This window comes from Ranitomeya imitator, chromosome 5 (assembly GCF_032444005.1).
Source record: "Ranitomeya imitator isolate aRanImi1 chromosome 5, aRanImi1.pri, whole genome shotgun sequence".
NCBI classification, from domain to species: domain Eukaryota; kingdom Metazoa; phylum Chordata; class Amphibia; order Anura; family Dendrobatidae; genus Ranitomeya; species Ranitomeya imitator.
This window is the reverse complement of record NC_091286.1, coordinates 102105065-102120118: the sequence shown is the minus strand read 5'-3', so window position 1 is coordinate 102120118 and position 15054 is coordinate 102105065. Positions and strand designations below refer to the sequence as shown.

The window sequence follows — 15054 nt, the reverse complement described above, 5'->3', positions numbered from 1 at the left end:
AGGACGTGGTGTGCAGACCGGTCACCATTCTCGTCTCTCTTCTCTGAACTTGCTCCTGTTTGTTCATGTCTTTTGTGTGAACCTGACTTAAAGGGAAGGTACCACGTTTGTAGGTTATTAATAAATCACTGTAATGTAGCATAACATGCTGCTATAAGCAAGTTTGAAATGCATGTGAAACAGATTTCATGTGTTATAGGAGTTTAACCCCTTCATGACCCAGCCTATTTTGACCTTAAAGACCTTGCCGTTTTTTGCAATTCTGACCAGTGTCCCTTCATGAGGTAATAACTCAGGAACGCTTCAATGGATCCTAGCGGTTCTGAGATTGTTTTTTCGTGACATATTGGGCTTCATGTTAGTGGTAAATTTAGGTCAATAAATTCTGTGTTTATTTGTGATAAAAACGGAAATTTGGCGAAAATTTTGAAAATTTCGCAATTTTCACATTTTGAATTTTTATTCTGTTAAACCAGAGAGTTATGTGACACAAAATAGTTAATAAATAACATTTCCCACACGTCTACTTTACATCAGCACAATTTTGGAAACAAAATTTTTTTTTTGCTAGGAAGTTATAAGGGTTAAAATTTGACCAGCGATTTCTCATTTTTACAACGAAATTTACAAAACCATTTTTTTTAGGGACCACCTCACATTTGAAGTCAGTTTGAGGGGTCTATATGGCTGAAAATACCCAAAAGTGACACCATTCTAAAAACTGCACCCCTCAAGGTGCACAAAACCACATTCAAGAAGTTTATTAACCCTTCAGGTGCTTCACAGCAGCAGAAGCAACATGGAAGGAAAAAATGAACATTTAACTTTTTAGTCACAAAAATGATTTTTCAGCAACAATTTTTTTATTTTCCCAATGGTAAAAGGAGAAACTGAACCACGTACGTTGTTGTCCAATTTGTCCTGAGTACGCTGATACCTCATATGTGGGGGTAAACCACTGTTTGGGCGCACGGCAGGGCTTGGAAGGGAAGGAGCGCCATTTGACTTTTTGAATGAAAAATTGGCTGCACTCTTTAGCGGACACCATGTCACATTTGGAGAGCCCCCGTGTGCCTAAAAATTGGAGCTCCCCCACAAGTGACCCCATTTTGGAAACTAGACGCCCCAAGGAACTTATCTAGATGCATAGTGAGCCCTTTAAACCCCCAGGTGCTTCACAAATTGATCCGTAAAAATGAAAAAGTACTTTTTTTTCACAAAAAAATTCTTTTAGCCTCAATTTTTTCATTTTCACATGGACAACAGGATAAAATGGATCCTAAAATTTGTTTGGCAATTTCTCCTGAGTACACCGATACTTCACATGTGGGGGTAAACCACTGTTTGGGCACATGGTAAGGCTCGGAAGGGAAGGAGCGCCATTTGACTTTTTGAATGAAAAATTATCTCCATCGATAGCGGACACCATGTCGCGTTTGGAGAGACCCTGTGTGCTTAAACATTGGAGCTCCCCCACAAGTGACCCCATTTTGGAAACTGGACCCCCCAAGGAACTTATCTAGATGCCTAGTGAGCACTTTAAACCCTCAGGTGCTTCACAAATTGATCCGTAAAAAAAAGGAAAAAGTACTTTTTTTTCACAAAAAATTTATTTTCGCCTCAATTTTTTCATTTTCACATGGGCAATAGGATAAAATGGATCCTAAAATTTGTTGAGCAATTTCTCCCGAGTACGCCGATACCTCATATGTGGGGGTAAACCACTGTTTGGGCACACGGCAGGGCTCGGAAGGGAAGGCGCGCCTTTTAACTTTTTGAATGGAAAATTAGCTCCAATTGTTAGCGGACACCATGTCGCATTTGGAGAGCCCCTGTGTGCCTATGCAATGGAGCTCCCCCACAAGTGACCCCATTTTGGAAACTAGACCCCCCAAGGAACTTATCTAGATGCATACTGAGCACTTTAAACCCCCAGGTGCTTCACAGAAGTTTATAATGCAGAGCCATGAAAATAAAAAATAATTTTTCTTTTCTCAAAAATGATTTTTTAGCCTGGAATTTCCTATTTTGCCAATGGTAATAGGAGAAATTGGACCACAAATGTTGTTGTCCAGTTTGTCCTGAGTATGCAGATACCCCATATGTGGGGGTAAACCACTGTTTGGGCGCACGGCAGGGCTCAGAAGGGAAGGCACGCCATTTGGCTTTTTAAATGGAAAATTATCTCCAATCATTAGCGGACACCATGTCGCGTTTGGAGAGCCCCTGTGTGCCTAAACATTGGAGATCCCCCACAAATTACCCCATTTTGGAAACTAGACCCCCAAAGGAACTAATCTAGATGTGTAGTGAGCACTTTGAACCCTCAAGTGCTTCACAGAAGTTTATAACGCAGAGCCATGAAAATAAAAAAAAAAAATTATTTTCTCAAAAATGAATTTTAGCCCGCAATTTTTTATTTTCCCAAGGGTAACAGGAGAAATTTGACCCCAAAAGTTGTTGTCCAGTTTCTCCTGAGTACGCTGATACCCCATATGTGGGGGTAAACCACTGTTTAGGCACATGCTGGGGCTCGGAAGTGAAGTAGTGACGTTTTGAAATGCAGACTTTGATGGAATGCTCTGCGGGCGTCACGTTGCGTTTGCAGAGCCCCTGATGTGGCTAAACAGTAGAAACCCCCCACAAGTGACCCCATTTTGGAAACTAGACCCCGAAAGGAACTTATCTAGATGTGAGGTGAGCACTTTGAACCCCCAAGTGCTTCACAGAAGTTCATAACACAGAGCAGTGAAAATAATAAATACGTTTTCTTTCCTCAAAAATAATTTTTTAGCCCAGAATTTTTTATTTTCCCAAGGGTTACAGGAGAAATTGGACCACAAAAGTTGTTGTCCAGTTTCTCCTGAGTACGCTGATACCCCATGTGTGGGGGTAAACCACTGTTTGGGCACACGTGGGGGCTCAGAAGGGAAGTAGTGACTTTTGAAATGCAGACTTTGATGGAATGGTCTGCGGGCGTCACATTGCGTTTGCAGAGCCCCTGGTGTGCCTAAACAGTAGAAACCCCCCACAAGTGACCCCATTTTGGAAACTAGACCCCCAAAGGAACTTATCTAGATGTGTGGTGAGCACTTTCAACCCCCAAGTGCTTTACAGAAGTTTATAACGCAGAGCCGTGAAAATAATAAATACGTTTTCTTTCCTCAAAAATAATTTTTTAGCCCAGAATTTTTTATTTTCCCAAGGGTTACAGGAGAAATTGGACCACAAAAGTTGTTGTCCAGTTTCTCCTGAGTACGCTGATGCCCCATGTGTGGGGGTAAACCACTGTTTGGGCACACGTGGGGGCTCAGAAGGGAAGTAGTGACTTTTGAAATGCAGACTTTGATGGAATGGTCTGCGGGCGTCACGTTGCGTTTGCAGAGCCCCTGGTGTGCCTAAACAGTAGAAACCCCCCACAAGTGACCCCATTTTGGAAACTAGACCCCCCAAGGAACTTATCTAGATATGTGGTGAGCACTTTGAACCCCCAAGTGCTTCACAGACGTTTACAACGCAGAGCCGTGAAAATAAAAAATCATTTTTCTTTCCTCAAAAATGATGTTTTAGCAAGCAATTTTTTATTTTCTCAAGGGTAACAGGAGAAATTGGACCCCAGTAATTGTTGCGCAGTTTGTCCTGAGTATGCTGGTACCCCATATGTGGGGGTAAACCACTGTTTGGGCACACGTCGGGGTTCGGAAGTGAGGGAGCACCATTTGAATTTTTGAATACAAGATTGGCTGGAATCAATGGTGGCGCCATGTTGCGTTTGGAGACCCCCTGAAGTGCCTAAACAGTGGAAACCCCTCAATTCTACCTCCAACACACCCCTAACCCTTATCCCAACTGTAGCCGTAACCCTAATCACAACCCTAACCCCAACACACCCCTAACCACAACCCTAACCCCAACACACCCCTAACCCTAACCACAACCCTAATTCCAACCCAACTCTAAGGCTATGTGCCAACGTTGCGGATTCGTATGAGATTTTTCAGCATCATTTTTGAAAAATCCGCGGGTAAAAGGCACTGCGTTTTACCTGTGGATTTACCGTGGATTTCCAGTGTTTTTTGTGCGGATTTCACCTGTGGATTCCTATTGAGGAACAGGTGTAAAACGCTGCGGAATCCGCACAAAGAATTGGCATGCTGCGGAAAATACAACGCAGCGTTCCCGCGCGGTATTTTCTGCACCATGGGCACAGCGGATTTGGTTTTCCATATGTTTACATGGTACTGTAAACCCGATGGAACACTGCTGCGGATCCGCAGCGGCCAATCCGCACCGTGTGCACATAGCCTAATTCTAAAGGTATGTGCACACGCTGCGGAAAACGCTGCGGATCCGCAGCAGTTTCCCATGAGTTTACAGTTCAATATGAACCTATGGGAACCAAAAATCGCTGTACACATGCTGCGGAAAAACTGCACGGAAACGCAGCGGTTTACATTCCGCAGCATGTCACTTCTTTCTGCGGATTCCGCAGCGGTTTTAGAACTGCTCCAATAGAAAATCGCAGTTGTAAAACCGCAGTGAAATGCGCAGAAAAACCGCGGTAAATCCACGATAAATCGGCAGCGGTTTAGCACTGTGGATTTTTCAAATCCGCTGCGGAAAAATCCGCATAGGACCAGAATACGTGTGCACATACCGAAACCCTAACCCTAACCCTACCCCTAACCCTAGCCCTAACCCTACCCCTAACCCTAACCCTACCCCTAACCCTAACCCTACCCCTAACCCTAACCCTACCCCTAGTTCTTACCCCAACCTTAGTGAAAAAAAAAAAAAATTCTTTATTTTTTTTATTGTCCCTATCTATGGGGGTGACAAAGGGGGGGGTCATTTACTATTTTTTTTATTTTGATCACTGAGATAGGATATATCTCAGTGATCAAAATTCACTCTGGAACGAATCTGCCGGCCGGCAGATTCGGCGGGCGCACTGCACATGCGCCCGCCATTTTGGAAGATGGCGGCGCCCAGGAAAGAAGACGGACGGACCTCGGGCGGCCAGGTAAGTATAAGGGGGGGGAGATCAGGGCACGGGGGGGGCGTCGGAGCACGGGGGGGTGGATCGGATCATGGGGGGGGTGGATCGGAACACGGGAGGGAGGATTGGAGCACGGGGAAGGATTGGAGCACGGGGTGAGGGATCGCTGTGCGGGGGGGGTGGATCGGAGCACGGGGGGGGGTCGCTGTGTGCGGGGGGGGGATCGGAGTGCGGGGGGGTTTGATTGCAGCACAGGGGGTGTGATTGGTGCACGGGGAAGCGGACAGGAGGACGGGGGAGCGGAGCACAGGACGGAGGGGAGCGGACCACAGATCGGGGGGCTGGGGGGGCGATCGGAGGGGTGGGGTGGGTGCACATAAGTGTTTCCAGCCATGGCCGATGATATTGCAGCATCGGCCATGGCTGGATTGTAATATTTCACCAGTTTTTTAGGTGAAATATTACAAATCGCTCTGATTGGCAGTTTCACTTTCAACAGCCAATCAGAGCGATCGTAGCCACGAGGGGGTGAAGCCACCCCCCCTGGGCTAAACTACCACTCCCCCTGTCCCTGCAGATCGGGTGAAATGGGAGTTAACCCTTTCACCCGGCCTGCAGGGACGCGATCTTTCCATGACGCATATGCTGCGTCATGGGTCGGAATGGCACCGACTTTCATGACGCAGCGTATGCGTCAAAGGTCGGGAAGGGGTTAAAGAATGCACTGGGGGCTGACATCTTGGTTTTGCAGCAGTAGCAGGGCACTATCAGTGTCAGATTACGGCACCCCATGGACATAGGGTCAGCGCTGGTCTATTATCTCCTATCTGTAACATTGCAGCAGCATTAGCAGTGAGCTGGGCACGCCTCTGTGGGCTGCACAACTCACTGCTGTAGGTGTGACTAGCTGCCATTTTATTATAGCCCTGTGCTGTCTGCCAAGCTCCACTTACTCTCTATCGCAGGACAGAAGAAGCGCTCACTGCTCCTCTGTACTCCAGGCAGGCACATCCTGGGCACACATCCTCTGCTCCTCACACTCTGCCCTGTGTGCTTCTCCTGCTGTGTCTCCGCCTCGCCTCCCCCTCACACACAGTCCTTGTGATCTCCAGTAAGCTGCACTCACAGCCTGCAGAGAGGGAGGGGACACCTGGAGAGAGAGAGCAGGGCAGCTGACAGGACAGGGATTAAGGTGGGGGAAGGGGGATGGCAAGAATGTTATTCACAAAAAATGCTACTGAGTCCACTGTGTTCTGCTCCTCTGTAAACAAGCTGTGCCTCTGATGCAGTAACTGCTGGTGATAGCAGATCACAGGGCAGTCACACACAAAATGGTGCTGCTCTGTTATGCTGCTCTTCATTCTGCCCCAGGGATATTAGACCACCCAAAAGGGGAGGGACATGGTGATGTCAGCAGTTACTGCCCCAATTTTGCTGCTAACAGGAAAGCTGCTAAATCTTTCTATAGCTGCTTGAGTCATAACTACAGCACTAAACCCAAACCATATCATAGGAGCACAAAAAACTGAATACTACTAGAACAACATGAAGAGAAACCAGTATAAAGTGCCAATATAAATAGACTTTTATTAAATATTTGTAAAAATAAAACATAAATCCAAGGTAACTGCTAAGAAGCAGGGACATCCACTATAGATGTATAGAAGCGAAACGTGCGTTGGGGCGGCAGGGACTCCACATACACAGACAGATCTCATGTAAGTGCTGCTCTTTATTGCTTTTGTTTCACTGCCATCATTAATTCTTTAGGGCGTTCTCTTGTGCCCCTACACTGAGTAGTTGATGTGCATTGTGTTCACTAGTTTCTATATGTTTAATACTTATGCAGGCACTTTGTTGGATCTTCATTGATATATACATCTATAGTGGATGTCCCTGCTTCTTAGCAGTTACCTTGGATTTATGTTTTATTTTTACAAATATTTAATAAAAGTCTATTTATATTGGCACTTTATAGCTGCTTGAGGTCTAAAACGGAAAATGCTCCCGCTAGTGGCAAATATGTATATTTGTAGAAAAATATATAATATTTTTCATATAGAAATGTTTGCAAACAGTGCAAACATTGCATTAATACATTTTAATTACTATTTTAAGCTTAATTTCACAAAAAAACAAAATACAAGAAAACTGGTGGCACCTTCCCTTTAAGAATGAGTTGTGGAGCCCCTTCTAGGTCACAAGGTGGATGATTTGGGCAGGCATAAGGGTACCGTCACACATAACGATATCGTTAACGATATCATTGCTTTTTGTGACGTAGCAACGATATCGTTAACTAAATCGTTATGTGTGACAGCGACCAACGATCAGGCCCCTGCTGGGAGATCGTTGGTCGCTGGGGAAAGTCCAGCACTTTATTTTGTCGCTGGATCTCCTGCTGACATCGCTGGATCGGCGTGTGTGATGCTGATCCAGCGATGTCTTCACTGGTAACCAGGGTAAACATCGGGTTACTAAGCACAGGGCCGCGCTTAGTAACCCGATGTTTACCCTGGTTACCGTTGTAAATGTAAAAAAACAAACACTACATACTTAAATTCCCGGTGTCTGGTCATGTCCCTCGCCTTCAGCTTCCCACACTGACTTGTGAGTGCCGGCCAGCCGTAAAGCAGAGCACAGCGGTGACGTCACCGCTGTACTTTACGGCCGGCGCTCAGTCAGTGCTGGAAGCTGAAGGCGAGGGACCTGACCAGACACCGGTAATGTAAGTATGTAGTGTTTGTTTTTTTACATTTACAATGGTAACCAGGGTAAACATCGGGTTACTAAGCGCGGCCCTGTGCTTAGTAACCCGATGTTTACCCTGGTTACCCGGGGACTTCAGGATCGTTGGTTGCTGGAGAGCTGTCTGTGTGACAGCTCTCCAGCGACCAAACAGCGACGCTGCAGCGATCGACATCGTTGTCGGTATCGCTGCAGCGTCGCTAAGTGTGACGGTACCTTAAGGCCTCAGGCAGACTTGGCACCTGGCAGTCTTCCAATTATAATTGGCCATTCATTCTCGGCCTCCAGATGTAATAGTAGGACTGAGCTTGGGGGGAGGGTCCACATACCCTGCTGCTTTCTGGTCCAGTCGGTACCTGGATGTTTAGGACTCTGTGAATGGTATATAGGGTGGGGAAGTAATTATTATAATCAGCATGTGGATGTTGTAGTCAGTTTGGGGCAAGAGTAGCTGCTGGTTTGCTGTAAGTTTCTAGGCAATGGACTCTGGATGTTTTGAGTTTCTGGTTTATGGGTTCAGATTTAGTTATTACGTGAGATCCTGACCAGGAAACAGCTCAGCCACTCTCATCTGGGACTGACACGATTGCATTGTGTATGAAAAGAAAGATGGAGGCTCGTATCTTTCATCACATGGCCTGGCATTTCACCCATACCTCCTGCACCAACAGTTTGGGGTCCATTGAGATCTCGTGGGCTGCATGCCAATGTAGCAGCATTAAAGGGAAGGTACCGCGTTTGTAGATCATTAATTAATCAATGTAATGTAGCATAACATGCTGTTATAACCCAGATTTGAATGCATGTAAAACAGATTCCGTGTGATATGAGTAGAAAGAAGGCACTGGGGGCTGACATCTTGGTTTTGCAGCAGTAGCAGGGCACTATCAGTGTCAGATTACGGCACCCCATGGACATAGGAGATAATAGACCGGCTCGGACCCTATCTGTAACATTGCAGCAGCATTAGCAGTGAGGTGGGCACGCCTCTGTGGGCTGCACAACTCACTGCTGTAGGTGTGACTAGCTGCCATTTTATTAGAGCCCAGTACTATCTGCCGAGCTCCACTTACTCTCTATCACAGGAGAGAAGAAGCGCTCACTGCTCCTCTGTACTCCAGGCACTGCAGGTCCTGGGCAGACATCCTCTGCTCTCACACTCTGCCGTGTGCTTCCCTCTGCTCTGTCTCCGCCTCCCCACTTGCACAGAGTCCCAGTGATCTCCGGTAAACTGCACTCTCCCCATGTGTCGCTCTCCCTCTCTGTGCGGCGTGGGGGCTCTCTGTGCGGCGTGGGGGGGTCTCTGTGCGGCGTGGGGGGGTCTCTGTGCGGCGTGGGGGGGTCTCTGTGCGGCGTGGGGGGGTCTCTGTGCGGCGTGGGGGGTCTCTGTGCGGCGTGGGAGGGTCTCTGTGCGGCGTGGGGGGCTCTCTGTGCGGCGTGGGGGGGTCTCTGCGGCGTGGGGGGTCTCTGCGGCGTCGGGGGGTCTCTGTGCGGCGTGGGGGGGGTCTCTGTGCGGCGTGGGGAGGTCTCTGTGTGGCGTGGGGGGTCTGTGCGGCGTGGGGGATCTCTGTGCGGCGTGGGGAGGTCTCTGTGCGGCGTGGGGAGGTCTCTGTGCGGCGTGGGGGGTCTTTGCGGCGTGGGGGATCTCTGTGCGGCGTGGGGGGATCTCTGTGTGGCGTGGGGAGGTCTCTGTGCGGCGTGGGGGGGTCTCTGTGCGGCGTGGGGAGGTCTCTGTGCGGCGTGGGGGGTCTCTGCGGCGTGGGGGGATCTCTGTGCGGCGTGGGGGATCTCTGTGCGGCGTGGGAGGGTCTCTGTGCGGCGTGGGGGGGGCTCTGTGCGGTGGGGGGGGCTCTGTGCAGCGTGGGGGGGTCTCTATGCGTCTATGCAAGCATCGTCCGATGGGACTACAAGTCCCATCGGACGATGCCTGCTACAATGACAGTGATTGACACATTAGCCAATTATGGGACAGTAATAGTCCCATCATCCGGCTAATGTGTTGAATGAAAAAAAAAAAATACTCCATACATACATGCCACATACATGCTACATACAATACATTCATACATTACATACATATAGACATACAGTACATTAAACATAGATTTCATACTCACCATTACTTGTCACTTTGTTCCCCGAAGCCAGTGTCATCTGTAAAAAAAATATTAAAAAAACAAACAACCAATATACTCCCTGTCCGCAGAAATCCACGAGTGTCCCACGACGATCTCCCGTGGAGAGCAGCAGCATCAGATAATGCGACTGCTCTCTAGGGGCTCCAGGAACACAATGACAGCAGGTAGGTATCCTTCCACCACTGTATTCCTCCGCCGCTGTAAAAAAAAAAGTCCCTAGTCTCACTTTATGCCATTGGTGTATGAGAAATTTTCCCAGGCAGCAATTGCCATAAAGTGAGACCTTGTCCTAAGGTAACCTCTCAGTGATGCACTGTAGGAGCCATTGTCTCCTGTCAGTGTGTCACTGAGGGTCCTATAGAGCAGTGACATCACCCGATGTCACTGTTCTATAGGGGAGATCGTCGTGGGACACTCGATATTAATTGGACTACGGCGGAAAGGTAGTATACAGTTTATTATTTTACGTTCTTTGCAGGCGCTGAAGTATGGTAAGTATGGTGAAATGAAGAATATTAAAATACTTTTTTCCTAATGTGTGTGTGTTTTTTTTAACCCTTTCTTACTATTGGATTAATAACGGATAGGCGTCTTATTGACGCCTCTCCGTTATTAACCCGGCTTAATGTCACCTTACAATAGCAAGGTGACATTAACCCTTCATTACCCCATATCCCACCGCTACATGGGAGTGGGAAGAGAGGGGCTAAGTGCCGGAATTGGCGCATCTTACAGATGCGCCATTTCTGGGGCGGCTGCGGACTGGTATTTGTAGCCGGGGGGGGGGGGCAATATCCATGGCCCCTCTCTAAGCTATGAATATCAGCCTGCAGCTGTCTGCGTAGCCTTTCTGGCTATAAAATATAGGGGGACCCCACGCAATTTTTTTTTTGGGGGTCCCCTTATTTTAATAGCCAGTAAAGGCTACACAGACAGCTGCGGGCTGATATTCATAGCAGGCTACAGATATTGGCCCCCGGCCGTCGGCTTTCCCCCTCTGGCGCAGAAAATTGCACGGGCGCCCACGCGTTTTTTTTTTTTTTTTAATTCAACCCTCACAAAGGCCTCTTTCACACTTGCGTCGGTACGAGTCCGTCGCTATGCGTCGGGCCGACGTACCGACGCACGTTGTGAAATTTGTGCCCGACGTGGGCAGCGGATGCAGTTTTTCAACACATCCACTGCCCATTCTGAAGTCTAGAAGGAGGGGGCGGAGTTTTGGCAGCGCATGCGCGGTAGAAAATGGCGGACGCGCTGGACAAAAAAAGTTCACTTGAACGTTTTTTCGTGCCGACGGTCCGCCAAAACACGACGGATCCGTTGCACGACGGACGCGACCACGCGACGTGTGGCCATCCGTCACGATCTGTCGCTAATACAAGTTTATGGGAAAATAACGCATCCTGCGAGCACATTTGCAGAATCTGTTTTTTTCCGCCAGATCAGTTTTTTCCACCGGATTCATTTTTTCCCGCCTCACCCGTTTTTTTCCGCCGGATCCGTTTTTTCCCGCCAGATCCATTTTTTCCTGCTGGATCCGTTAATTCCCGCCGGATCCGTTTTTTTCCACAATTTCCTTTTTTTTCTGCCAGATCAGGTTTTTTTTCCATCGATCCTTTTTTTCCCGCCTGATCCGTTTTTTTCCACAATTTCCTTTTTTTTCTGTCAGATCAGTTTTTTTTCCCGCCGGATCCGTTTTTTTCCACAATTTCCTTTTTTTTCTGCCAGATCAGGTTTTTTTTCCATCAATCCTTTTTTTCTCGCCTGATCCGTTTTTTTCCACAATTTCCTTTTTTTTCTGTCAGATCAGTTTTTTTTCCCGCCTGATCCGTTTTTTTCCACAATTTCCTTTTTTTTCTGCCAGATCAGTTTTTTTTTTTTCCATCGGATCCTTTTTTCCCGCCTAATCCGTTTTTTTCCCACAAGTTCCTTTTTTTTCTGCCAGATCAGTTTTTTCCGCCGGATCCGTTTTTTCACGCCAGATCCGTTTTTTTCCCACAATTTACTTTTTTTTCTGCCAGATCAGTTTTTTTTCGCCGGATCCGTTATTTTCTCATTGAGTTGTATTAGCGCCGGATGGCCACACGTTTCATCCGTTTTTTGCAGGATCCGTCAAAACAGCTGTTTCCGCCGGACGGAAAACACATACAGAGGAACGGTTGAATCGTGATCTCACCTGCCGCTATTGCGGGCACATGTCAGTCATGTTTTTTTCTATTGACAGATTGGGCGATTCTGAACGCGGCGATACTAAATATGTGTAGGTTTGATTTTTTTATTGTTTTATTTTTGATGGGGCAAAAGGGGGGTGATTTAAACTTTAATTTTTTTTTTTTTTCATATTTTTAAAAACATTTTTTTTTACATTTGCCATGCTTCAATAGCCTCCATGGGAAACTAGAAGCTGGCACAACTCGATCGGCTCAGCTACATAGCAGCGATCATCAGATTGCTGCTCCGTAGCTGAATTACAGGCTTACTATGAGCGCCGACCACAGGGAGGCGATCACAGCAGGCCGGCATCAGTAGCTATAGAGGTCTCAAGGACCTGTATGGTTACCATCCTGACGCATCGCCAACCCCTGATCATGTGACGGGGGTGGACGATACGCCCATTTCTGGCCGCGCGGCTGGAAGCGGTAGTTAAATGCCGCTGTCAGCATTTGACAGCGGCATTTAACAGGTTAATAGCGGCGGGTGAATTGCGATTTCACCTGCCGCTATTGCGCGCACATGTCAGCTGTACAAAACAGCCGACATGTCGTGACTTTGATGTGGGCTCAGCGCCGGAGCCCACATCAAAGGAGGAGACACGACATGCGCAGAACATGTTGCGTTTTTTACTGCGATGCGTTTTTTCCCCAGAAAAAACGCAACATATGCACAAAAATTGCGGAATGCATTATAAATGATGGGATGCATATGTATGCATTTTTAAATTGTTTTTATCACATTTTTATAGCGAACAAACGCAAAAAAATGCGAAAAATCCTGAACGTGTGCACACAGCCTCAATGTGTATCTCCCCATCACATTCCTTATGTGTCTCACTCATCATACTTCACGCATCTTTCTCTCCCATCAGTCACTCTTAGGCCGGGGACACACACAACGTATAAAAAAGTCCGTTTTTGATGGACGAGAATCGCACAAATGTTACCAAAACAGTGATCCGTGTGCAGTGCGAGGATGCGATTTTCTCGCATCCAATGATCCGTTTGGCATCCGTGTGACATCCGTATGGCGTCCGTATGGTGAGATTTTCTCACACACTTGCAAAATGAGCAAATTATGGCTGAGCCTTTCCTGTCACCTGCCCAATGCCTGAGAATTTCTCGCACGTCACACTGATGGTCCGTGTACTGTGCGATTTTTTTTTTTTTTTCTCACCCCATAGACTTTCATTGGCGATTCTCGGCCGAGATACGCTGAGAATTGCAGCATGCTGCGATTTCACTCGGATCCTGAATACGGCCGAGAGAATATCGGATGATGGGAGCTGCCCCATAGATTAACATTGGGACGAGTGCTATGCGATTTTTTTATCGCATTGCACTCGTCCGTATTGCGGTCTAGTGTGACCCCGGCCTTAGCCATACAATGCATCTCCCCCCTCCATAATGCCTGGCTATTCACTGCAGAGCTGCAGCTCCCAGACAGCTCCTAATGCTGCTCCATGCACACCACATGTCTTCACTCTTCTTGGGTCCAGATGCTGCTGAGCCCACTGTGTTCTGCTCCTCTGTAAACAAGCTGTGACTCCGCTGCAGTAACTGCTGGTGATAGCAGATCACAGGGCAATCACACACAAAATGGTGCTGCCCTGTGATGCTGCTCTTCATTCTTACTGTTGGGGCAGTAACTGCTGACATCACCATTTCCCTCCCCTTTTGGGTGGTCTAATATCCCTGGGGCAGAGCTGCTAAATCTTACTATTAGGGTTGAGCGACCTTTGCTTTTATAGGATCGGGTCGGGTTTCACGAAACCCGACTTTTTCAAAAGTCGGGTCGAGTGAAATCGGCCGATCCTATAAAAAAGTTGGGGTCGGCCGAAACGCGAAACCCAATGCAGTGCATTGGGTTTCCATGGTTCCCAGGGTCTGAAGGAGCGGAAACTCTCCTTCAGGCCCTGCGATCCATATTTTAGTGTAAAATAAAGAATTAAAATAAAAAATATTGCAATACTTACCCTCTGACGCGCCCTGGTACTAACCGGCAGCCTTTCTTCCTTAGAATCAGCCTTCCAAGACCTTCGGTGACGTCGCGGTGACATCGCGGCTTGTGATTGGTCGCGCGGCGGTCACATGGTCGGCCGCGCGACCAATCACAAGCCGCGACGTCACCGCGACGTCACCGAAGGTCTTGGAAGGCTGATTCTAAGGAAGAAAGGCTGCCGGTTAGTACCAGGGCGCGTCAGAGGGTAAGTATTGCGATATTTTTTATTTTAATTCTTTATTTTACACTTAAATCTGAATTCCGATACCAATTCCCGATATCTTAAACATATCGGGAATCGGTATCGGAATTCCGATTTCAGATTCAAAAGATCGCCGACTTCATGGCCGACCCCACACTGGGGTCGGGTCGGGTTTCATGAAACCCGACTTTGCCAAAAGTCGGCGACTTTTGAAAAATTTCGACCCGTTTCGCTCAACCCTACTTACTATAGCTGCTTGAGGTCTAAAACGGAAAATGCTCCCCCTAGTGGTAAATATGTATATTTGTAGAAAAATATATAATATTTTTCATATAGAAATGTTTGCAAACAGTGCAAACATTGCATTAATACATTTTAATTACTATTTTAAGCTTAATTTCACTAAAAAACAAAATACGAGAAAACTGGTGGCACCTTCCCTTTAAAGTTGCTTTTCTATTTAGTAATAAGGCAGTTACAAATCCTGAGCTGTGATGCCAGTCACGTCCTTGTACCGTAAGATAAGTTGGAGGGGTTGTCCAGGACTTCATGTTACGTAGCCCCATCACAGGTGGATTCCACATATGTTTGCTGTGAAGGAACTTTGCTTTGGGAGTGCTTGTAAAGGTGCGTCGAGGTCATCACCTAATCTTCTCATTGTTTACCATTAGGGATGATTTGGAGATCATCTCACATCAGCAAACATGGAGAGCTCATTCCTAATGCTATGCTATGATTACTCATCTGACCAC

General features: G+C 47.2%; 1 protein-coding gene across 2 annotated transcripts in view; it reads left to right on the top strand.

The window, feature by feature from the left end:
• The window catches only part of ABHD12 (abhydrolase domain containing 12, lysophospholipase), a 191445-nt gene that overhangs the window by 113253 nt on the left and 63138 nt on the right, over positions 1 to 15054 (top strand). The gene's annotated exons all lie outside the window — the stretch shown is intronic.